Raw genomic sequence first — 16,923 nt, forward strand, 5'->3', positions numbered from 1 at the left:
GTTTCTTGTGATTCTGAGGAACTATACTTTCAAGCATTGTCAGTTCATCCTCATTTACAAAGAAACATTTGCTGTAGCAGAGTGATGTAGTGACTTGCTTTACTTAAGATAAGTCAACTTTTCTATTCAATGTTTAATGTGAAACTGACTTAAAAATGTTCTTTTAGGCCCCATTTACATTTCTCTTTGTATAACATGCATTATACTATTTTAACTTAATACTGTGGCTACATAAAGCAAAGATATTCTAATTCTGTTTTTAATTTATTGTTTTGCAAGATAAATAATTTTTAATGCACTAATAAAGCTAAGGAGTTCATATTAAAAGACATATTATATGACCTACTGAAGTTGATCTATGGAAATTGACTATCTTAAAAGTAATTTTGTAAAATTATTTTGTATAAAATTGACTTTCTTGTATGAATTCTTGACAACAAATATAAAACAAAAGGAAGTTGAAACTCCTTCTACATCCTTCTGCACACTGAAGAGAGTTAATTGAATTCTTTCTAACTTCATGGTTTTTGTGTTTCTTAGAAAAAGAAATCAGATGAATAGTAAACATTGCAGTTGCACACATCTGCTTCTGGCTACCTATTTAAAATGTACTTTTTCAAAGTACACCTAGTTTTTTCACATCTTTAAAGTGATATCATTTTATTTGTGGATTTATTCATAAAATGTTTTCATTTTTGCCATCCAGGAAAAGAAATGTCATGGATTTTTTTGTTTTGTTTTGTTTTGTTTTGTTTTGAGGTGGGGAAGCCTGAAAATATGCAACCCTGAGCCCATGCTCCTTCATCCTATAGCCTGTTTCCATTCCAGGCACCCTGTAAGCACTCATCTACATCTCAAAGATAAAAGCTATGAAAGGGCAAATAAATATGCCAAGAATTTAAGTTCCTTTAACCTTAAAAGGGGTTATTTAAAACAGGCACTCCTGGCATACCATGACCAACTAAGGTCCACATACTGGCATGTGTTGGATACGCTGCCTTTATAGAAAGACACCAAGAAGATGCTGAGGAGGGGAAAGTCAACCAGCTAGTTCAGAGCACGTTTCAAACAACAGGGTAATGGTGTCTTCATACCTAACATCTGATTTTTAGTTTTGAAATTGTAGTGGTGGTGATGGAGAGGAAAACCAGCGAGAGGAGAGGGGAATTGATGAACCTAAAAAGCAGAAGTGAAAAAATAGAGAGAGTCTGTAGGCATTTTAGTGACAAAATGCTGATTCTTATGGCCACACTTCAAAGCATGCTAGGGCAAGCTTGCAAGGGTCAGCAGGATTATTTAAAAGGCTTACAATTTTGAATATATTTTTTTAACAAATCCTTTTCTTTCTCTTTTATTTTTTCCCTGACCACTAAACTATCAGAAAAAAAAAAAAATGCCATCTTTTAGATTGGGCTACTTTGGTGGATGAGTAACCTCACCCATTCCTAGGATTCTTTTCTTTTGACTAGTTTCATTTCTCAGGCAGTGACCTTTCCCTGACCTCGGCCCCAAACTCCAGGTCACCTTTCTGTAGCCCTGGTGTAGCACTGAATAGAGGGCTTACCAGATTGTTGGCACTGGTTAAGTGGTACTGAGCACAATCGTCCTCTTTCATAAGCAGGAGGGAAGTATCCTTTCCTAGGATTGAGAAAGCTGGCTGACTTATGCCCCCTTTTCATTTTGTTGTTCAGTAATTTTCCCTCTGACCATATCTGCAAACTAGTTGCCTTGCAGGAAGGTGACATGCACCACTGAGGCAAAAAGACTGTTTATTGGCATCAGCACAACTTTCAATGGTACTTCAAAACAGATTCATTTGATAGTGAAATGTTAGTTATTTGCCCCAAATAATTAAAAAGTTTAATTGATTAAAGCTTAATCTCAGCTATTTAAATATTTCTATGCTTTTTTTTTAAAATTACACTCTCCTAAATAAAATCATTATATGAACACCTAGCTATGCCAGTCTTCAATTCACCTTCAAATTACCCTAGGAAAGATCTCCTTTTACCTCAACATGAAAACAAGTTTTTCCTAAGTTTTCAAATAGTGGGAAAAACATCATTTGATTAGACCTCAGTAGGAGACCTTAAATACCCTCTATCATTTGGCCTTCATGTTGCCATGGCCCTACCAACAGGATGGGCACTTCTGATGTTCTAGGATGTTCTGCTGTTTCTTCTCCAGGAGGAAACCTGTTTAATGGGTCCTAATGCTAAGACCCCAGGGTTACAGTGTTTTAGTCCATTTGAGCTGCTATCAAAAATATAAACAGTAGAAATTTATTTCTCACAGTTCTAGAGGTTGGGAAGTCCAAATCAAAGCACCAGGAGATTTCATGTCTGCTGAGGGCCTGCTTTCTGCTTCATAGATGGTGACTTCTAGGTGGGTCCTCACATGGAGGAAGGGACAAACAAACTTCTTTTGGCCTCTTTTATGAGGGTGCCAATTCCATTCATGAGGTCTCTGCCCTTATGACCTAATCACCTCTTAAAGGCCCTACCTCTCAATACTATTGAGGATCAGGTTTCAACATAAGAATTTTGGGGGAACTCAAGCATTTAGATGACAGTATACAGTGAATGGCAAACTCTAGCATGTCACACTGTAATGCAAGACCAGTGTACCAACCTGTCTGTTTTGAATAAATCAATGTGGTAATATTGATAATTTCCAAAGCCTCCCTTTTGTATTCTGTATTTGCTACCATTATAAGGATGTCAGCACTAAAGAAAAAAAAAAAGAAGAAAAAAGCAAAAGAAGGAGGATCTCAATAGCTAATGGGAAGCATTAAGCTAATCCCTTACTTTGCCATCCAATTTTGTCAGTTTTTGGAAAAATAGTGCTTCAAATTATTTTTCCAATGAATAGACTCATGTCTTATGTTTGGGCATTTAATTAGGCCCACGGGGGGGAAAGGTGGAAGTTTTTAATATTATTTTGCTATGCAAAATACACATGAATATTTCCACTATATTAGGTAATTCTATATCAAATACACTTGTGATTCTAAGCCGCCTGGCTTTGGTTTGGCAGAATGCAACCATCAGTCAATGTTAGCTCCATGCAGCTGCATTGTTCCCTGTGCGCTCTAAAGCAATCAAACAAGTCTGCAAATGTTCTTCAAAGAATACATCTAGAATGTTACTTTGTTAAACATCTCCTTGGCATTCATTTTATTTTCCACTTTGAATTGCTGCATTTAGTTTTGTAATGACCTTCTATAGCTAGGAGGTTTTATTAACTCTTTGATCTTCCAGCTTTGGGATGAAAACAAAGAAAATATAAATGAGCACTTTGTGCACTGTCTTATAGAGGAGACCAGAAGAAAAAAGGAAATATATTTTCATCAAAAAGATTGGCTTGTGTGGAGACTTTCAGCCCTTGCCGTTCTTTTCTCCCTTTGAGTAAAATGCTTATCAATGTTGTACATGTGTTTGTTTTAATGTCTTCTTTATAACAAAGTCTTTGTTTCTCTTCTCTGTAGCTCTGGTAGTTGAGGTTAGGGTCAGATATCTCTTTATGGATTTTCCTTTTAAGAACATTTTCTATTCTTGGTTTCCTCTAACCCAGAGTATAATTCTTGGGAAATCTGTCATTGTATTTATGAGATACTGGAAGCCCTGCTCTGTTTCCAAGTATTCCTTTGTGTGTGTCTACATGAGTGGTGAAGGGGAGGGCATCCCCAAGCTGGTAGACACCTGATACTATGCTGAGAAAAAGATTGAGAATTCTCTGTATCCAAATCTCAGTTCTGCACTTCATCGTAACTGTGTCTGTGTATTCTGGAGCATTTGGCATAGAACCTCACCATTTAGTTATCTTGCTTCCTAAGTCCTGAACTCATACCATTATTAACACATGGATGAAATACTGCCTTTCAAATTGACTATATTTTTATCTTTTGTCACCCTCCCTTTTTTTACATACTTATGTGACTTTATCTTTTTTGGTCTTTATCACAACTTTGGAACAAAACTTTAGGTAAAAGATTATAGAATGCTGAAGTCCTACTCCTAGCTTGAAACAGTAAAATAAATAAATAAATATAAATAAATAAATAAAAGATTATAAAATATCAACATTTGCGACACAAATTAAACACAAAGGGTGGAAATAGTTACTCATCAGAACAAGCCTTTTCTTTTCCCCAATCTCATAATCAGCCATTCATTATATTACTTTCTTTAGCATCTTGAAATTTGAAACTCTTCTTTGTTGTTAAATCTAAAGCAACCTGAACTAAGAGTCTGGGGACTTTTTTGATTTGCTTAATCTAGACTTTAGAACAACAGGTGAACTAGCTGTGTGCTGATAATATTATCTGGTTATTTTGCAGTGCCTTAGGTTAATTGGAAATGGAAAGCCATTACTCATCTCAAAGTGGCTTCATTTAATTTTGGCTAAGTTTTCCTTTTGTTTGACTCATTTAACACTAATTGTGGTAGTAATGTGCTAAAACTATAAAACTATATAATTCCACTAGTCTCATCTGTTTTTCAGTGATGAAAAAAATAATGAGAGACAGTTTAGTTAGGGGCCTCGACCAAGTAAGCTGAACTTAACATTAGAACCTGCGCCTTTTCATTTCCAGTCAGCTTTCATTTGCTTTCCTGGGTCAAAGAATAAGGGAAAATGATCAACTATTGATATGGGAAACTCAGCTCTTCTTGATGAAACTCAAATGACATTTTCATCTGAAAGAGGAGTGGCAACTAGCTGAGCAAATCTTTTTCATATCCTCACTTGATGCCTTTCCATTGCTTTCTCCTTCTGGGAACATCCCTTCCTCATCTTAGTAATTCCTTATATTGTTCTGTACTTACTTGTTTGCCATGCTTTAAGTTATAATTTCCATAAGCTGAAAACTTGCTTATTTCTAGAATATGTTTTAAAAATATTTCATAATGATATTGATAACTATAAAATGCTAAAAACTGTGAGACTGCTTCTATTTGAAACAAATTATAGATAAATAACTTACTTTTGAAAGTGTCTCAGTCTGGCAGCTGTGATCAGAAAGCAGTTTAAATTTACAAACACCTTAAGAATGTTTCTAAATATTCTATTGAAATGCCTTTTTATAACAAAATACGTGATAGAGCAGTCAGTATATACATACATGCAATACTTTAATCTTGGGTACAACGCAAGATGACAAGCGAAGACATTAGCAGAGCAGTTATTAAATGAAAATATAATATAAGTAAGAAATGCTGAAATTTGAGATCTTGAAATAGTAATTATTTTAAATGGTCCCAGAGAGATTTGAAAATATTGGGAAGAAAAAAATCAAGGTACTTACAAATTTCTTTCTATTTTTACCTTTTGGTGGCCCAAATAGTTTGACACAGTATAACATTTATTTAGAGGCTAAAAGTATTTTAAACCTATTTGATATTTTACACTTCTTTTAAAAATCTCAAAATACCTTTCTAAATAGTAATATTGCAAAGATTATACACAGGTCTACTAAACAGCTGAAGAGGAAAATATTTTATAGTGGGCAATGACAATCTTGTGCCACTTAATGATGAACAGTTTCTGAGAAATGTGTTATTAGATAATTTTGTCATGCAGACATCATAGAATGTATTTACACAAACCTAGAGGTTATAGCCTACTACATACCTAGGCTATGTGGTATAGGTTGTTGCTTCTAGACCAGAAGCCTGTACAGCATGTTACTGTACTGAATACTGTAGGCAATTGTAACACAATGGTATTTTTGTATCTAAACGTAGAAGAGGTACAGTGAAAATATGGTATAAAAGATTTTAAAAATGGGAGTTTGTCCATTCAGAGCCCCCCTCACTCTGTACGGGGGAGCCATTTTCTTCTTTCTTCTTTCTTGTCTATTAAATTTTCCACTCCTTAAAAACCAAAAATAATCAAAAATTTAAAAAATTTTTAAAAAGATACCCCTGTATAGGGTACTACCATGAATGGAGCTTGGTGAATGCAATGTGAAGGTCAAGGATACTACTGTGCACTACCATATATTTTATAAACAACATATATTTGGATTACACTAAACTTATTTTTAAAAAATTATCTCTTCAACAATAAATTTACCTTAGCTTACTGTAGCTTTACAGATTGTTAATTATTTACAACTTTTTACACTTTTATAATAACAGCTTAAAACACAAACACATTGTGCAGCTGTACAAAAATGTTTTCTTTATATCCTAGTCTATAAATTTTCTCTCTCTCTCCCTCCCTGTCTCTCTCTCTCTCTATATATGTATATGTGTATATATATACTTTTCCAACATTTTTGTTAAAAATGAAGACTCAAACGAATACATTAGCTTGGACCTACACAGAGTCAGGATCATCAGTATCACTGTCTTTCACCTCCACATTTTGTCCCACTGGAAGTTCTTCAGAAGCAATAACATATAGCTGTCATCTCTTATGATAGAAACACCTTCTTCTGGAATACCTCCTGAAGGACCTACCTGAGGCTGTTTTCAAGTTAACTCTTTTTTATAAGTAGAATGAGTGCACAAAATAGTGGTTAAAAGTATACTATAGTAAATAGATAAATGAGTAACACAGTAATTTATTATTATCATCGAATATTATGTACTATACATAGTTGTATGTGATATACTTTATATGACTGACAATGTAGTAGGTTTGTTTATGCCAGCATCACCACAAACATGCAAACATTTCATTAGGCATTAGGATGGCCACAGTGTCAGTAGGTGACAGGAATTTTTCAGCTCCATTATAATATTATACATTGACTGTTGTTGACTGAAATGTTGTTATGTAATATTATGCAATGCATGACTGTACTTATTTAAAATTTTCACCATGTAATTTGGTCAAGGCAGTAAATTTGTTTTTACTTCGCAAAATGTGGGAGAAAGAGAATTTAAGGATCAAAGGCCCTTAGGAAAAGTTCTGATTACCTTGATGCTTATAATCATCTTTATGAATTAATGACAGATATCTCACATGGGTGGTGTTAGGACATTCATAAATTCTGTAATGGAAGAAAATGCCACAATTTACAGAGAAGGACCTCAAGTTCATTGTGGTCCAGATTTGAAAAACACAATCTCCCATGGGTTCAATGATTCCAGACTAGCCTAGGTCACTCTTAGCACAGGTACTGAGCATTCCAGGGAAGGCAATCAGTTAATCAAAAAGACTACTAGAGGGACTGGTTTAACTTTGAGAGTCCAGGAGCCATCTGAGACCACTAATGAGATACTCAAAATCATAGGTTTCATTAGTTTATCCATTAACTTATTGATTCTTCAAACATCTAGTTACTCTCATCATTTCCTCTTCCCCATGCCATGAGACATTAGATCTTTAACACACAAAAATAACAAATAAATGCAGTTAATTGTCCTTGCAACATTTTTGTTCCTTCTATACTCTCTCCACTTCATTTCATCTTCATCTCACCCCATCCCACCTATGCCTGAAAAAAAGTCACACTATAAGAATTTCTTATATAGTATCACCTAATTAGTGCTATTCAAATCAGAAATATTTGGGATAAATTTGTACACATGTTGTGGCATATGTGTTGTTCACCAGATATTCTCCTCCTTGTGCACACAATAGTATTATATTTCCTCCCTCCCCTTTTTTGAAATTAGGTATGGCAGTGTGACTAGTTTGGTCAATGGATTTTGGGCAAAATTGAGTACACATTGCTGTAGCCTTTCCCTTCTGTGGTGGTAACTGGAAATGCTCCCACTGCTACTCAGTTAGACTGAAGTTAGGATGATGTGAAATGAGAATTATACGAAGCAAAATACGAAGTCAACCCATGGAGAAGTAGTGTGAGCAAGAAATAATCTTTGTTCTACAAAATCTCTAAGATTTTGGGGTTGTTTATATTACAGCACAATCTAACCTACCCTGACTGTTTCAAATGTAATATAAATAAATAAGGCTTTTTCTCACAGCCAGTCATCCAATACATATGATTAGTACCATTTTAAGCTTTTAGCCAGTAAGCATTCAGGTATCATTCTGTGTTTTCTTCCATGGCACTTTGCTACATTGCTTGTTTGATTTTATCATTAATTTTGCTCCGGTCAACAATTTTGAGCAATAATGACAGACCGAATGTACAACTGGCTGTCCTGGAAGTTTCACCTAAATTTTATGTCAGGTTAGACGTTATTAAAGCGTGAGCCTTCAAGAAAAGGAGGAGGAAATAGAGGCTGAAGGCTAATAAAAAATTAGAGATTGGTGGAAGACGTTTGGCATTATGAAGGGCAAGCATCACTGCAACCTGGGAGATGTTACCAACAATTATATGAATAGTAGCTGGAAGAAACCATGGCCAAAGATGAGCCATAACCCAGGTATTTGAAGATAAGGATGTTACTTCACTTTCTCCAACTTGACAGCTTAAAACAACAAACATTTTTTTTATCTTAGAGATTTTACGGTCAGGAATTCAGAAGTGGTTTGGATGGGTGGTTCTGGCTCAGGGTCTTTCAAGTCTGAAAGGATTCCTTGCCACATTGATCTCACCATAGGGTGCTTGAGTGTCCTCACAATAGCTATCTCCTCCCAAAGCAAATGATACAAGAGAAAAGGATACAAGTTTCAATGTTTTTATGACTTAGCTTCAGAAGTCACACTCTGTCATTTCCACAATACCTTATTTGTTGCACAAGTCAGCCCTATTCAATGTGAAAAGAATCAACATAGGATACTAAGAGACAAGGATCATTGGAGGCCATCTCAGGGGCTGGCTACCACAGTGGAAGAGTCTTAGTCAAGATGAAACGCAGGGATTGCAACTCCAAAGGGATACTGGGGTGATGGCTCTGCCATTTGCTGATTTAGTGTTCTCATTCTAGAAACACAATCTATCCCATCTCATCTGCATCTATCCAATGAGATAAAATAAACATTGTTCAATAGTATAAAATATGATTGAGAGTTTTTATGAGGTACTGTATTAAAAACATTTTCTGCTTTAACTTTCTGTATAATTTCATCATTATTTGCATAAAATTGAAAATAATTTAAATGATTGAACTTTTTGGCATTTCAATTAAGTTCTTTGTTAAAGATACTATTGTCTATTGTGTAAATATCAAGATATATTAACCAAAAAATTAAATTATACTTTTTCTGAAAGCAAAATATTTTTTAAAAATTTAAGGAAACAACAATTTACATTGTGTAGCAATTACTATCAGCTGTAACTGTACACTTTCGGAGTAATTATTTCCTCAGATATTTGCATTGTGATTGATAAAGACTCCCTGGATTTCTCTCCTTTTCTCATGTATTTGCAATTTGAAACATTTCTTGCCAGATTCACTATAAACTTGTAAGAATTCTCATTTGAAGAAAAGTTTGTTTTTATTATTCCACAAGAAGGAAAAATACAATGAAGCATTTAATTTACAATTTGTTAGTAAAGATATTACTTCTTCCCATGTTTGAAATTAAATTAACATTTACAAATGCATTTTTGGCCAGGCACAATGGCTCAAACCTATAATCTCAGCACACTGGGAAACTGAGACAGGAAGATCTCTTGAGGCCAGGAGTTTGAGACTAGCCTTGGACAACATAGTGAGACCCCATCTCCACAAAAATAAAAACAAAATAGCCAGGCATGATAGTACTTGCCTGTAGTCCTAGCTACTTGGGAGGGTGAGGAAGGAGGATCACTTGAGGCTACGAGTTTGAGATTACAGTGGGCTATGGTTGCATGACTGTACTCCAGCCTGGCAACAGAGCAAAACTCTATCTCTAAAACAAATTTTTTAAGATTAAAGTAAAAATCGGCCGGGCGCGGTGGCTCAAGCCTGTAATCCCAGCACTTTGGGAGGCCGAGACGGGCGGATCACGAGGTCAGGATATCGAGACCATCCTGGCTAACACGGTGAAACCCCGTCTCTACTAAAAATTACAAAAAACTAGCCGGGCAAGGTGGCGGTGCCTATAGTCCCAGCTACTCCAGAGGCTGAGGCAGGAGAATGGCGTGAACCCGGGAGGCGGAGCTTGCAGTGAGCCGAGATCCGGCCACTGCACTCCAGCCTGGGTGACAGAGCAAGACTCCGTCTCAAAAAAAAAAAAAAAAAAGTAAAAATCATTTTTACTTCTTTTTTCAGAAAACATACAGCTTGTTGGTGACAAGAACATGATCATCTGTGGGACACCTACATTCCTTTCTTTTCATCAACCAAAAATATACTCTTTAGGCTATCCAAGTTTACTAATGGCGCTCATTTCAAAAGTTATTCTACTTTGGTTTGTTAGTAATCTGTAATATATTTTTCTCCATAGAAATAATGGTAAACATAATAGCAAGGTAATAAAATTAGTCCTTGGAAAAACATTCTCAACCAGGAGAATTCCTCAATTTAGTATTTTCAAGCTACAGAATATAATCCCCTTGTATGGTAAAGCCTAAAGATGAGGCTTACTGCAAGGATGTGCTGTAGCTCCTTGTGGTTTGATTGAGGGGAAAACATTGAAGTCTTAAGCTTCTTCCTTTTCTTCCTGGTAACCTAGATATATCTACTTTTCTTCACTTTACTCTTCCCTTTGGTTCTGCCTAGAATTTATCTCTTTCCTTGGTTCACACAGACATACAATTTACTTCAATAATAATAGTAGCTAACACTTTTTAAAGTGCTTACTATATATCAGATGCTGGTCCAAGCATTCCATGTGCATTATTTCATTTCATTACTAGGTGTAAAGCATTTTATGTTGGCCCTATTATACAGATGAGATAGATAAGGAATATAGAAGTTGAATAACCTGGTAAAAATTATGAAATTATGATGCTAGTGGGTAGTAGAATAAGAATTTAAAATATTTACATTTGGGTAGTTTGACTCTGGAGTCTAGTTTTTGTTAACCATGAGAAAATAGATAAATAGATTGATAGTTGGTAGATAGATTACACACACACACACACACAATTTTACCCCTACTAACATGAAAATGGAAATAAAACTACACCTATCTTATTTTAAAAATTTAGCCACAGTGGGAAAAGCAAAGCCTCATATGTCAGCAATAATGTGTGCATCTCATCTCCATTTCATGGAAAAAAAACTAGAAATATTTTCAAAAAAATACTTTCTAGAATTGAGGCAGTCGCTCTGAACAGACAAGGAAAGAAGTAAATGCACTCTGACAATGGATTCTGGCCTGAGTGGGGAAATCACAGCAATTTCTTGAAGAGATCTGAAGGGAGCAACTCTTCTTTCTCTCTATACCAGATGGTCCCACAGACCTTACCCTGGACCAGACTTCAACCAACACTGGAGAAGATGAAAAGGAAGCACTGGGGTACTGAGTTTGCCAGGTGGGAAAGGAGCCCAGCATAGGGATACAGTTAGGCTCATATGGTGTGGAGCAAAGAAGGTAGGAAGAGAGAAAAACACAAAGTAGCACATATTTACTTCTGCCATTTCAAAAAATAATTAAACAAATGTATAAAGTGAAATTTGTAAGTGTACTGTTTTACACAAAAGTTAACACTGAAAAATCTTAAGTCATTTAATGCTAATGTTACTTCATTTCTTTAATCCATTGCTGATAGCTGGGAACAGAATCTAACATCACGGACACCTCTTGAGCTAGTCAGGAGTGACTTATGAGACTAAGCTGTTCTCAGTTCCAGAAATTAGAAATCCTTCTCCAACGTACATTCTTTCATCCTTGCCAGGAAAAAGGATGCATTTTCCCACTAGGAACTGAACAAGGTCACCTTGGCCCAGGTTGTTGGGAACTAAAACAGTAACAAACACTTGTCTACAGAAAGAAAGCAATATTCCTATTAAACATTTCTAACATTTCTTTAAAAAGAAAAGATATACTAATTTGTAAAAGTTTAATGAATATTTAACAACTATGAGATAATTTGGTTTATTAGTGCAGCTAAATAATTCTGTTAATGAATGAATGAGTAAATAAATGATTAGTCCACCAAACAAGTAGTCAATTGACTTACTGTGGATAAGCAGAAAGGCAGTAGTTTTGATAGCAAATAAAATCCAGATGTTAGCCTGTTGGGCACAAATGGAGACTGTGCGTGTCTTTATAGAAGGATGTGATTGATGTTGGCCACTGTAGGAAAAACTAGACATTTATAATAAAAGAAAAACTGGCCGGGTATGGTGGCTCACGCCTGTAATCCCAGCACTTTGGGAGGCCAAGTAGGGTGGATGACCTGAGGTTAGCTGTTTGAGACCAGCTTGACCAACATGGTGAAACCCATCTCTACTGAAAATACAAAGTTAGCTGGGCATGGTGGTGCATGCCTGTAATCCCATCTACTCGAGAGTGCCATTGCACTCCAGCCTGGGTAACAAGAGTGAAACTCCATCTCAAAAAATAAATAAATAAATAAAAACTTTTAATGTACTGACAAACATTGTACTGGGAGTCTGGAATTTGGAGATTCATGACCGACTCTGAAATGAACTAGTTTTGTGACTTTAGGAAAATTTTTTTTTTGGCTTCTTTTATAAAATTAGAAAATTGGGGAATAAATAAACATTCCCCAGAGTATGCTTTGGAACACCATCTTTTTGAGAGAAACACACACAATTTTTTGTTTGGTTTTGAGACAAGGTCTTACTCTATCACCCAAGCTAGAGTGCAGGGGCATGAACATGGCTCAATGAAGCCTTGACCTCTTGTGTTTAAGTGATCTTCTTGCCTTGGCCTCCCAAGTAGCTGGCACTACAGATGTATGGCACCATGCACAGCACATTTTTGTATTTTTATTTTTTGTAAAGACTGGGTCTCACCATGTTGCCCAGGCGGGTCTCAGACTCCTCACCTCAAGCAGTTCTCCCACCTCAGTCTTCCAAACTGTTGGGATTATAGGCATAAACTACCATGTCTGCCTCTTTTTTTAAAAAAAAAATGCAAGAGTTTCTAGTCCAATTATGTTGTAGTTAGGGTTTCCTAAAGCTACACGTTATAAAATACCTATCTCAAGCTAGCTTAACCAAAAAATGGGGTTTATCCCCTGAGATAGCTGAAAAGTCCAGGGGTAGAGGAGGCCATATAGGTAACCCTGTGGCTTGAATATCATTGGTACCTGTATCACAGGAAGAATAATGCTCCCCTAAAGGTGTTCATGCCCTGACACTAGAAACTGTGAAATGATACCTTATATGGCAAAAAGGACTTTGCAGATGTGATTAAGAGTTAAGGAGACTATACTGGGCCCAATCTAATCACACAAGTGCTTTAAAGTGAAAGAGGAATACATAAGGGAAATGGACATGATAAGGCCTCAGCCCACTGTTGATGGCTTTGAAAATGAAGGAAATGAGCCACAAGTCAAGGAATGTGGTGGCCCTTAGAACTTGGGAACAACTCTCAGTTGAACAGGCAGAAAGTAAATGGGGCCTTTGTCCTACAGTAGCAACCTGAAGGAGCAGAAATTGGATTCTCCTTTAGTGCTTCCAGAAAGAAACACAGACCTGCCCACTCCTTGATTTTACTCTAGTGACCTATAACTCACTTCCAGAACTGTAGGATCACAGATTTGTGTTGTTTTAAGCCACTGTTTGTGGTAATTTGTTATAGCAGCAACAGAAAACTAATATAGTCTGGTGCTTTTCATCTCTGAATTCTGCATCTTTGTCAGCTCCTTTCACAAGCCAGGTGCTTCCAACAGTTTCAGTCCCCTTCCCATTGTCTTAATAGCATTTTTTGAAAAGAAAAGACTTCTTCCCTAGTAAATTCTGGAAACATAGTTGGCCTGTTTTCAAGTCACTAGAAATGGATCATGTGTCCACTACATGCTGTTGATATAAATCACATGCCTATTTCTAGAACTGAGGTCAGCTCCTTCCGAATCACATGCAGTGAGATTGGAGAGGAAGGAGTTCCATAAAAAATAACTGGGCTGTAGATAGAACTTATTCTGGATAGCCAAAACAAGTGTCCACTAAGAATGACTTTGAAAACTTATTTGTGAAACAAATAGAAACAATTTTCTCTATCAGGATTTCTTAGAGCCTGTAATATACATAATAAATATCCAAGAAGAGGAATATACTCTTCTATACTTCCCAAATATATTAGTTTTCAATTACTGCTATAACAAATTGCCACACATGTACTGGCTTAAAACCATAAAAACTTATTATCTTATAGTTTTGGAGTTCAGAAGTACACAATGGGTCTTCATGGCTACAATTCTTTTAGAGGCTTTGGGAGAGAATCTGTTTCCTTGCTTTTTTCAGCTTGTAGAAGCTGCCTGCATTCCTGGGCTAGTGGGCCCTTGTCTCAACTTCAAAGCCAGCAGTGGGGCATCTTCAAATCTGTCTCTGACTGACTCTAGTCCTTCTGTCTCCCTCTTATTAGAATCCTTGTGATTGCACTGGGGCCATCTGGCTCATCCCCCAACCTCAAGATCTTTAATTTAATAATATTTGTAAAGTCCCGTTTGCCGTGAAAGGTAACGTATTCTCTGGTCCCCAGGATTAGGGCATGGACATCTTTGGGAGCCGTTATTCTGTCTACCACATCAAACTTATTTTATGATGTAAAGCAACCTGCAGTAAACTATGGCCCATGAGCCGGATTCCACCTGTTGCCTGTTTTGAAGCTAAAAATAACTTCTACATTTTAAAAGGGTAAAAAATAGCACCAAGAAGAATGTGCAACAAAGAGCATATGTGACCTGCAATACCTAAAATATTTACTATCTGGCTCTTTACAGAAAAAAAAAATTGCTTATTCCTGATGTAGAGTGTCTTACAGGATTAGTGCTTTTTGGAACACAGATTTAAAAAATAGACTAGATGATTGTTTCTAGTTGCTTTCCCCCCTCTATCATTTTCATTTGTGTGTTAAATGAACATTTACTGATCACCTATTTGTGTGAGGTGCTGTTCTAGCCACTGGGGATATCAAAATATAAGTTATAGCCCCTGCTTCAAGCTACTTACAGTCCCTTAGAAAAATAATCTATAGCTGGGAGCAGTGGCTCACACATGTAATCCCAGTACTTGAGGGGTCGAGGCAGGCAGATCACTTGAGCTCAGGAGTTCCAGATCAGTCTGAGCAACATGGAAAAACCTGGTCTCTACAAAAGAATACAAAAATTAACCAAGCATGGTGGCACACACCTGTAGTCCTAGCTACTTGTGAGGCTAAGGTGGAAGGATGGCTTGAGCCCGGGAAGCTGAGGTTGCAGTGAGCTGAGATCATGCCACTGCACTCCAGCCTGGGTAATAGAATGAGATTCTGTCTCCAAATGTGTGTGTGTGCGTGTGTGTGTGTGTGTGTGTGTGTAATATTTATGTATGTATATTTGCATATATATATATATATAGCAGTAAGTGCAAAAGAGTACTTTAGGCTGCTTTAGCATCCTGGGCTGGGTTCAGGGGAGTACAGAAGATGCCTTTTGGTGGGAGCTTAGCCCATGTCCCTTTTCCTGGGAACTGTCCACTCTGGGTACAAAGTTGGACACATTCAATTATTTCTGCAATGTGTGACCCTGCTCTGTGGTCACTGGTGAATAGTCCAGGATTGACACTCATTTTAAGCAAGACTTTTTCTCCCAGGAATTTAAATTAGCAGTCACATTGGATTTTAGCTTGTTCATAAACCACTAATTCCCAGCGTCATGACTGGCACATAGGGGCCTCATTATGTGTTTGTGGAATGAATGAGTGAGTACTGCCATATGTTCTCATTGCTCAGTTGGCAAAGCTAACATCGAAGGACTTTTAATTGTAAAAGAAATTTGAAACACCTTAGTAACTGCTTTCACCCCTATAGAGATGGGCTAGCACTGAAAAGTAAAAGTTCTCTCTATAAAAGAGTGAGGCACAGAATACGTGAGATTTAGACTGACTAGAGCTCTCTTTCTCTCTTGGTCATTGCATTTTGGGTTCAGGCCTACACTAACAGGCCTGAATCTAACCCTAATCTGCCCAGATCTTTAATCCAGGACTCAATCCTCCATGCAAAGTTAATTCCTCATTTGTGCTCCCATGATAATGTGTCCATATTTTTATTTACCATTTAGACTGAAGTATGATGATCTGTTTACTAGACAGTTTCCCTCACTGGCTTAGGAGTTCATATTGTGCCTCTGTATGATAAAATTCAATAATGTGTGATAAAAGAAGGAAAAAATAAATTATCTAATAAAGATGTTTTAAAAATTAGCAATTACAGATGCTAGTCAGTCTCTGTAGGTGCTGGGAAGGAATAGGAAGTTGGGGTAGATACATTTGCCTTCGTGTACTTAAAGATACATAAAAGTTTATGGGCAAATAATAAAAAATATGACCAGATACACAGAGAGAAGAAGAGGTCTGAGACCATGTATTTCTGGATTAATAGATATTTTTCCAAGCTCTAAGCCTCATGGCCACTATCCATGGTGCTGGAGCAGATACTGAGGATCTCCTGGTAGTTAGTTTCTGTTTGTGCCGAGAGATCCAGGGAGAGTGGCTGTAGTGGCTGGGCTGGCTCTTGTAGGAACACAGGTAGTGGCTATTTAGCAACTATTATGGAAATGTTTCAAGATTTTAGCCAATGCTATGGCTGTATCTTAGCATGCTTGCTTATATCTGCGTTATAAAGCCTCACGTTCACTGAAAATAGTTGAAATCCATTTCTGCTACTTGCAAACAATCTTCAAGAAGGGCAGGAATTTTAAAGAAGAAAGGAATGCATTCTACCTTTCAGGTCAAGAAAAAAATGTATAGTGCAAGTAACACCTGAGCTGACTTAGGAATGTTGAGAAAATGTGTGCCACTGGGAAGGTAAGGGATACAGTTCAAACAGCAAGGATGAGGGTAGAGGCATGAAATGGCTTATGCCTGCCATTGTATTAGGGATTGTGCCTACAAAGACAGGTACAACAGATATGGTCCCTGCTTTCATGTAGCTTAAAGCCTAGTGTGTGAGACAGACAAA

This window comes from Theropithecus gelada, chromosome 6 (assembly GCF_003255815.1).
Source record: "Theropithecus gelada isolate Dixy chromosome 6, Tgel_1.0, whole genome shotgun sequence".
Taxonomy (NCBI): domain Eukaryota; kingdom Metazoa; phylum Chordata; class Mammalia; order Primates; family Cercopithecidae; genus Theropithecus; species Theropithecus gelada.